Genomic DNA, 10,138 nt, shown 5'->3' with positions numbered 1-10,138 from the left:
TTGAAACTTGTTCATTTTCATTTTGATCACCCTTTTCCTATTTATAGACTTCATTGTATCATTAAAATACAACAATAACAATTAACAATTGTTCACATTTTAAAAAATCAATCAGACAGCATCAAAAATTCAGTGTACAGTGTTAAAATAAACTCAGTACTGTGTTTCAATACACTGAATCATAATTGTTGATTGCATCCTGTTTTGTCTTCAGACAATGTTATTATCACTTATTGTCATTGCATCATTGGTTTCGGCCTTGGTGCCCTACATTTTGGCCATGATGTCCCAATAAATTTGTATTTATCAAAGGCCATAGTGGCCTTGCCCTAAAAATTACCTAATTCCAGGCTTGTTATTTAGTCCTTTACTTTAAGAGAGCGTTCAGAATTTATAAAATAAACACAACATAATTTCACAATTGAGGCTTGATTACTTTATTCACTGTATAATAATCTTAATTCAAGTTCAAACATCATTTTAATTTTTTACAAGAGATATGCGGATATGCAGAAACCAAGGGAGGCAATTTTAGAGGCACAGGCAGCACATAGACAGAGGGATATTGTAGGTTGCAGGTGTAACATGTGCGCAAAGGTTTTACTGGCATAGGGTACTCATAGTTGGAAAGAGAAAATGGTTGTAGAGGAGACTGTAAGGCAAGAAGAAGCAGCTAGATGTGCAAAGGAGGGTGGGAGGCAAAACAAGGTCAGTGGATAAGTTTGGACAGTGGGCATGCAGAATTCAAAGGTTTGTTTCACAGATTAGCAAGGTCAAGAGAGTGGAAATAATGTTGTGGGTCCTTTGACTCAGGAAATACATGTTGCCTGTTCCTGTCAATTTTATGAAGTTATTGTTTGACGGCCAGTTGTGATTAAGATCACAGAAATACTAATGACACATTAAATATTTTGCCTGCCAAATAAATCTTGGAAACCTGCAATGAAGCCTCCTAATATAACCTCAGGTGGTGACGTTTTGAGCTGTTTACACACAATATTTCCCATCTGTCCACCTGTCTGCACAGATCTGCTGTGTACGGATGGTCTGTTTTGATCAGGATGGATGGGTCATAGATGTTGACATAATTTAGGCATGACATGTTGGTAGTCTGTGCATGTGTGCATTGCATTGGAACAGACAATGGCTTCAGTCTGCATTCTCCTGTTTGAATAGGCATGATATTGCAATTTGCCATCACCATGTATTTCATCCAGTTGAAAACATTTTGTATAAATGTTGGAAACTCATGTTTGTTGGCAGAAATTCACAATATTTATTTCAGCTGAATTCAGTGTGTACAGTGCCAGGACAGCAGGGCTTCAGTGCCTTGGTGCCACTGCATGTTACCACCTAATATCCATATTTTACAACAGACAGAATGGGAACAACCTAAATAATCTGTCATAGTTAAACTCATGTATGGGCTCAATGTAGAACAATGTATTTACAAGTGTGGGGGTGTTGTCTGGGGCAGGTCTCACATGGAAGGAAGCTATTTGGATAACTTTGCAGCTAAAACCCAGAACCCTATGAAATTTGTCACATATACATGAGATGAATGAAACAGTCAAAGTTCAAATATATTGGATTTAGTTCAAGTGAAGGCAGACACGAGGTACATAGGGATTCTAAATCGGTTAAAGACAAGTAAAACAACATCCTTAAATATCGTCATTCTCTCTTTTTTTGAAGTGGCGTCTTCATTCAACGCGCTGGGCGAAAAACGGCTGGGGCATTACTTTGTAGACGGCGATGCCGAGATCAAAGGTTGTTTTTACCACGGTTGTCCGTCATGTTTTCGGCCTCATGACACCTGTCCTCTGACGGGTACCACCTTTGAAGAGTTGCACGCCACCTGCAAGGAGAAAATACAGACGTTTCAGTCTGTCCATGCTGTCAAACTGATTGTCATGAGAGAGGATAGGCGGGTAGAGATGAAAAAATTATATTGAGGGGTAATGGATTTTCTAAAACACTACAGAGCTGCTAAACCTCTGTCCCCTGTGGCGCTTTGTGTGGTGGCAGGTCTCTTTAATGATTTTACAAAAGGTATCAGACACTGAACAATCGTCTGCGAGGTCCAATGTGTGGTGGACCAACAGTTCCCAAGGTGTGTGCACGGCATGAGCTCGAACAACGTCCAACAGGCTGTTTAGGACAACCCCAGATTTTGATAGGTCAGGGGTTGGGGGACAGGAATGTGGGACATCCGGTGACGTGGAACGATCTGATTGGACGGGGGTTGGGAACAGGAAGGCATGACTTCCGACGGAAAAGGAGCGATCTGATTGGACGACCACTCGGTCAGAAGTTCAACCTGTCAAGTTTGACGAAAGGGGTTGTATATATCTCTCTTATCTCTCTCTAGAGTGCAACTTGTTGTGTATTATCCAGTACGTATATCTTGCATGAAAGAATTATAAGTGACACATTATTACAGTAACTATTTGTGGCATAACTCAATCTACCCTGGCAATCTCTCATAACATCCCCCTATCTCCATCTCAGCTACCAGTGTAACAGAATATGTTTTTTAATTTGTCTTATGTTGTATGTCTTCTGGGCCCTTGGTCTGCTTTGTGCCCCAGGAAGCCTTGACGTTAAATTGTCTTGAAAAATAACAAACTTTTATGAACAAGCAGAGCCTACATTTCATGTGGCGGGCGATGACTGTAAAAATAAAATCATTGCACAGCTGGATGATCACGTGGACGCTCATCTGAAATAGCTCCAAAAATAAACCATATAGAACAAATAAACTATATCAGGTTTATGAATTCAGAAACAAATACAGTCATGTATTAAAGACCATGTTTGAGGTATATGATCTTAAGATAAGCTGACTAACAGTTCGGTCTACTAAAAGTTGTATGCATTGATGTGCTGAAGGTTTGGAGAACTTTCTAACACAAGAAAAAGATTGTTAATAAAGACTTGACTATTCTAGTTACTGCAAGACTAGCAGATAGTTGGCAACATACACAGCATATGTTCACTGTACACTGAAAATACATAAAGAAGTTACTTGAAAAATGTTTCAAGTAACTTCGAAATTTTCATATTGAATATATTTTGAGATAAATTGCATTTAAGATATTTGCATTACTTCAAACAACAACATGTTTAAAGCTGCACCAATCAATATTTTTATATCATCAACGGATCAAAGGACTAAGTGTAATATGAAAAGGGTCACAAACCAGCAGAGATTTTTCACCAAACTCATCAACCCCACAGCTGCTTTCAGCAAAAAAAGCTTAGATAAACCCACTGTATGCTACCTGCCCAGCCAAAGTTAACAACTGATAGGACATAGTGGAGCATTTAGCATTTAAAGGGCCACATTTAAGATCAAAACAGAGCTAAAAGGAGAGTGAATATTGGACTTACATTCATCAGGTGGCCAGAAACAGGATTCAAAATGAATGCTAATGGTGCTCCTTGTCTGCTGGATGTGTAAAAAAGTGTAACAAGTTAGCCATAACATCTTTAGATAATTATGTCAGATGTTATGATTATGATTTTAGCTTATTTCGCTGGCCTCAAGTGGCCAGAAAATCAACTAATGCAGCTTTAAGTTAAAGCAATGCATTAAAATTTAGGTTCAAGAGTAATTGATTTACATTGTTTGAGATTATTTTATTTTACTTAATAATCTGTTTACTTTTAATGGATTCACAGCATATGTTAAGTTTGGTTTCCCAACAGGTTTGATTTGATTGTTTGATTGTGCAAATGACAATTGACAGTAGAGTCTCAAACAGACTGCAAAATGCAGTCATGTTGAATGCCATATCCATATTTGCCATATAATATTTATTTTAGACTTAACCAAACACTCACCACACAACTAGCAGCAGAGAAAACAACTGGCAGAAGTAAAGCTGGCAAAGATACAAGTCAGTCCCTTATTGATCTATGCTGTGTTCTCACAGCTATTTTATTTTCTCACCTATTATGAAACATCCGTTGTTATTATAACCGATTGATCAGGTTAGTGGGGGGTGTCCAGGCCAAATGCAACTTGACACCTCTGTCCAGCAGCTGCTCTGCTTCGGCTGTTGTTACTTTAGCTTACTCTTGATCTTCTACTGCTATTCTTCTGCTGATGAAGCTTATGTGTAATAAAACTGCCCTTCACCGTTTCAAATCAATGATTTATTTCCTGTAATAAGTGAATAGTGATGCAACGTTAATGTTGCATCACTATTATTGCTTTAAATGCTGCTATACTGTTTTTTGCTACATGTGCCACATGTTCATTTGCACTACCAGACTATTATTTATACATATACTGCATCATCTGCACACCAGTACTATGTACTGAATACTGCAATAACTCATCTACTGCACTGTTAACTATTTCTGTCCATAATTTGCACTACTTAATATTCATTGCACTACTTCCATCAGTATACTTCTGTTTATCGTAATTCCATCTGTATATAATGTCCATAGTACCACTTGTAAAACATTTTCATAATACTGCTCTATCCTGCGTTTATGCACATACTTTATATTCTGCACTTGCTCACTGCACTTCTGGTTAGACCTAAACTGCATTTCGTTGCCTTGTACTTGTACATGTGTAATGACAATAAAGTTGAATCTAATCTAATTTAAATAGTATTACTGTCAAATTTAAAAATCCAAATTCAGAAACTGCTTATTTATTCAGAACATGTCAGAAAAATATCATCAAAAAAGACAGGCCTTCATTAATTATGAAAGGCTGGTTGTTTGCTGTTCTTAAAGTGAAGTTTTTTTTAACCAAAGAGCATTCAGATCCAGTTACATTTCAGTGTATTGGATTATTTTGTTTCCCAAAATACTTTCATAATACAAGTCCCTTTAAAAGCTGTTACATTATGCATGCCTTTTGGAGACACCGACAAGGACTTATATTTCCCAGCAGACACTGACCTTTTCATCAAGAATGAACAAGGAGGCTTCAGAGAGTGGGCAGCTCAAATTAGACGGGACTGATCCTGTCTAACCAAATGCTAACGTTTGGTGCCTTTGAACATGTTAATTATTTTGGCATTTACTTAACTCTCAGACTTTCCCTCATATTCATTTATTATTCTCTGTGTGCTTTCTCACCTTGTGGCAATGCTTTCCTGTAGAGAATAAACTTTTTCGGAATGGAAGTCCATATCAAGCTAAATATTTGAATGGTTCTATCGCAAAAGTAAAATAAGAAGTAAACACAGTCTCTCATCAGGAGACATTGTACTTGCTCTCACTCAGGTGGCCTAATTATGATCTTTGAAGCAACAGATTCCAGAGAATCCTGTGAAATTAAGGCACTTCTGTGTGCCATTATCCTGTAATTGTCACTTGTTCCCAGAGTGGACGGCTGGACGCAGTTTGGAAAAGGTAAATAAGTCTCACTTTAATACAAAGGTGAATGTTAGCTAACTGATTTTTAAACATTAGGAGGCAAAAGAAATCCAAAACAAGCTGACAGTCAGCCGTGACATTGGTTTCACCTTGACATCACCTTCTAAAGTTGTTATGGCTAACGTGTTAGCAAACAGCTACCTACTGAGACATTTCACAGACATGGAGCAACACTATCATCCCTATTAAGTCTAGCCACCTGATGAGTGTAAGTCCAGTATAGTCAGCAGTATGAATGATGGTCCAAAATACAAAAATATGACACAAGTTGTGCATTTAATGAGTTATTACATATTTATTTTTATAATAACAATAATAATAATAATGATGTGACAATGTGAGAGCCATTGTTCATAGTGATGAACCAATAGAGAATCATCAGCTGAATCTGCAGCTCATTGTTTAGCTGTCCGATTCACAACTTCACTACTGTTTTGGTTCGCGCTCGTATTGTTTTTGACCGCAGCAGGCAGCTGTTTTCAGCAAAAAAGCTCTAAAAACTCCCTGTACACTACCTGCTCAGCACCAAACAGCAGACAGACACAGTTAGTTAGCTGGTGAACATAGTGGAGCATTAAGCAACTAAAGAGCCAGAGATTTCCCTCAGGAGTTGGTAGAGACAAAAACAGAGCTAAAAGAGAGTGGATATTGGACTTACATTCACCAGGTGGCCAGAAACATGACTCTAAATAAATGCTAATGTTGCTCCGTAACTGCTGGATGTGTAAATAAGCAAATGTTTGCTAATAAGTTCGCCATATCAACTTATGTCAATGATGTGTTTGTTTACGCTGCTCCCAAGTGACCAGTTATTGCTGGTTTAAAAACCCACCATGATCACAAATGTGTGGAGGTACAATAGATTGCTGTCAGAAAGAAAAGGAAAGCCATCACAGTAATTCGTTGGCTGGTCTACGAATTAGGCACAATTTAAAATGATGATTTAGCCACTTTGCTGCACAGTTGTTACACCATCACCAGTCTGAAGACATGCAGGTAAGGTGAATTAGAAACTGAATGCCCAAATGTTAATGTTAGTGTTAGTGAATGTGTACGTGTTGGGTTATCCGTATTACTGACATGGATGCCCCCCACCCTGTGTGACCCTGCAGGATAAACAAGAATGGATAGGTGGATGGGTGTAGCCCATTTTTTTATCCTCACATTTACAGGGAAAGCAAGAAAAACATTAATAAAATTATTTAAATCAGTGTCCTTTACTTTAATTAACCACGCTGTAGATACAGAACATGAAGTACCTCAAATATTGAACTTGAATTAATTTATGTTTTTCATGCAAATGAGGAGAGGGGAGTAGTGGTGCCCCAGCAATGCAAACCCAAAACTGAATTGGTACAGAGACTTGAGTGTAAGACTCCATCCTCTCAAAAACAAACCTACTTTCTAGCTGTTTATCCAGGTTAGGATCTTGGAGTGCAACAGGGCAGCAGAGCAGCCAACCTTTTCTCCAGCAACTTGTTCCAACTTTGCCAAACACATCCAGGCCATCTGGGAACTATAACCCCTCCAGCCTGAACCACTTCATCTTTAAGCGGAGGTCCTCAATGATTGCTGAGCTCCTCACCCCGTCACATCCTCAGTGTGCCCTGGAGACATTTGCAGCAGTATATAACACCGCCAGAATGAGGATCAGCACTTGTAGATCTGAGGCCATGGTTCAGTGTTAAGCCCCGTCTGCCAACTTTGGCCATGTAGTAACAAATAACCAGCTGGCTACTATTTTCCCTTCAAACGTTGAGAAAACTAGAGCTGCACACAGATCTTTGTCCAATAACTCCAAATGAACAGAGCCTCCTGCGATCATGGCATGCACGTGTGCACAGCAGAGTTGTTTATCAAGAGCGACAGGTGAGTGAGCAGCCACAGACTCCAGCTGGGGAGGTACAGAGCCATAAAAGTAAGATGGAATAATGCTGGCATGTGTGTAGTGACAGATTTAAATCAAACCAAGAGAAAGACAGATATGTGAAGGATGTGAAAAAGGCCAGCTTGCTGTGTTGTATATGCCAGTGTTGTGTAATGCTAAATCTGTTCAATCAAGGACATAATACACAAAAAGGTGGACATTATTTAAAACTATAAATGTAAAAAAAAAAAAAAAAAAAAACATTTACACATAATAAACACATTAATTAAAATAAAATCAACAGACCTGGCCTGTGCAACAGGTAACAGCTAGTCCATAGGGTGGAAGGTGGAAAAGGGAATAAAGGGTAGGATTGTAGGAATGAGGAAGAGCAGAGGTGGTAACAGTGTTATGGCTACAGATGTTATCTTTTAACAACCACAATGAACATAAAAAATAGACTCAACATTAGCCATGACGGTCAGGGCTATGTTTAGGTGTAACAAAATGGGTCCTAAAGGCCAAATTCAAAAGCAGTGACACTACCAACAGTAAGCAGTTCACTGGAGGTGGTCTTTAAGGCAATTAGCTACTGTACTTAAAAACATAATTTCCTCTAGGCTTGAAATTAACTCCATCTTTCAACACCATTTAAGCTACGAACAAATGTAGCTATAGCACTGTTAACACATTTCCTGGCTTTTATTTCTTGTTCTGCATAATCTGTTCTCACTTGTTTGAATACAATCTTGAAAATGATGAATGCCATTTCTTTACACTTACAGCATAAACAATCAAGCCATTACATTTATTATCTCTTTACATGCTGCACAAATTGTGACAACCAAATGTGGTATGACACTTGTTTATTGTTAATTTTTACACATAAAATGCCATCAACACACTAAATCAGCACCATGCATTTTGGTCTTCTTATACAAATAAAACAATAAAGCTGTATTTGTCATACTACTGGATCTGCCTTGATTCAGCATCTATACGTTTATTGACTAAAATGTATAGGAGTACTTATAACTCAACATACTGAATTGAGCCATCAGCTTTTCTCTTGGCTGGTCTGTGGATGTAGTAATTGTAGTCCAGGCCAGCCAGCATGGTCTGAGCTGCGTATACAGGTGGGGAGAAGCTGAAGCGCTTGCTTGCATACATAAGTATGTGCTTGTGGTAGGACTCCAGTTATGCAGTTGACCTGAGAGCACAATGGAAACAATTTACAGTTGCTGGCTGTTCTGGTAATACAATTCAGAATTACAGTGAAATATTTGCATATGTAAAGAGATGTAAAGAGAATTTCAAAAATGCTTCTAAAATAATAAATTGCCTACCCTAGCTTTAATGACAGTTGTGTCCATTTGCCTGCATAGATGTCCTATGCCACAATAATCACATAATTAGAGTAGATTCAACTTTATTGTCATTACACATGTACAAGTACAAGGCAACGAAATGCAGTTTAGGTCTAACCAGAAGTGCAATAAGCAAGTGCAGGATATAAAGTATGCAGGACAGCAGAATGAGCAGCTGCCCCATTTGTCAGAGGTCAGGTATCTCTGTACTCCTGGACTCTCAGATTAGCTCTGTTGGTGATGGACCTGAGGAGAATTGGTAATAACTCCAGAAGCCAAGCTATTTAGAAAGGAGCAAATTGTGTATTGTTGTTATTCAAACATATCGCTCTGTTTTGCATGCAAATTTACACGTAACATGGAGTGTTCACTCCACAGTTAAGCATGAAAAGATGAACATGATTACACCACCTGTCCCGCTTCCACTGATGTTCATATGTGTGTATAGAGCAATTTAAATTGCTTATACGCTCAATTAGAGGTACAGAAGCAATATAATTTTACTGCCACATAAGGAGCCCTCATGCGTTCCTTTTGAAGGAACAAAGTAGTTGCTGGTAGTTAAAGGTACAATTTTGTATCAATTTAGCATCTGCTACAGGTGCAGTACTCTTTTTGCAGCATGTTAGTTCCATTCTGCTTAGAAATCATAGGAAAAAAGCTTTTGCAAGCTTTTAACTCCAGCACTTGCCTGAGAATGATCACGTTTCTTCGGTAGCAAAGTAATCTGGTGACAGTTGTCGGTACATCCATGTGTACATTGCATACAGAAACTACAAAAAAAACTACAAATAGCTAATTTGACATACTTTGATTGGCCAATTTACCAAAATGTGGGGGGGGCACCTGGTCAGACTATTAAAACCCCTGGTTAATAGTCCTTATGCTTATGAAGAGTATATTGGTTGCCTTCTTAATAACTTAATAACTATATAAAGATGCCATCTTTATATAGTTATTTAGATGGATTAATTTTATTAGTAGGTTTTATATAATCTTTTATCCAAAACTGTGAATAGTGAAGGATTGCTCTCACTGCCAACAGTCTTAAAAAGTCTATAAATGTTATCATTGGATACTTAACAGTATTAGACACTTTTAAACCCCATAAAAGTTTCATTTTATAAAAGGCCATGCCAACCTCTAGGGTTTTCTGTTTTCATAAAAGATATCCAGCTGTGCTGTTTTGCTCCCTCTGAATTAGAACCACATCTTCTCTTCTCAAATGCTGTTTTAAAGCAAAGTAAGGGCTATCTGAAGGAAATGGGATATCTCAGAGATTAACAGGCTTCCTGATAATTTTGTCATTCATAGATTTTTAGAAAGGTTAATGTATCTTTTCCAAAACAATGTCACTTCTGCAGTACTGCATTAAGAATAAATAATGTCGATTAACTATGGCATTGAGAAGGAACACAGTTGTTTTGATGCCATGGCTGTCAGTTCTTGTGCTTTGCATTATCACCACATTTGATTGGTTGGCTTCAGTGGTAACCAT

At 38.1% G+C, this 10,138-nt stretch overlaps 1 long non-coding RNA gene across 1 annotated transcript; it reads right to left on the bottom strand.

Moving 5' to 3' along the window:
- Window positions 1–413: 413 nt before the first annotated feature.
- On the bottom strand, window positions 414–9,788 carry LOC122864844. Its single transcript, XR_006375314.1, has 2 exons — window positions 8,319–9,788; window positions 414–1,858 (listed from the first exon to the last, which is right to left on the bottom strand). It is a non-coding gene; the product is annotated as an uncharacterized LOC122864844 (long non-coding RNA).
- Between the last annotated feature and the right edge of the window lie 350 nt (window positions 9,789–10,138).

This window comes from Siniperca chuatsi, linkage group LG17 (genome assembly GCF_020085105.1).
Source record: "Siniperca chuatsi isolate FFG_IHB_CAS linkage group LG17, ASM2008510v1, whole genome shotgun sequence".
NCBI lineage: Eukaryota > Metazoa > Chordata > Actinopteri > Centrarchiformes > Sinipercidae > Siniperca > Siniperca chuatsi.
The sequence above is the reverse complement of the archived record's forward strand: the minus strand, read 5'-3'. Positions and strand labels throughout refer to the sequence as shown.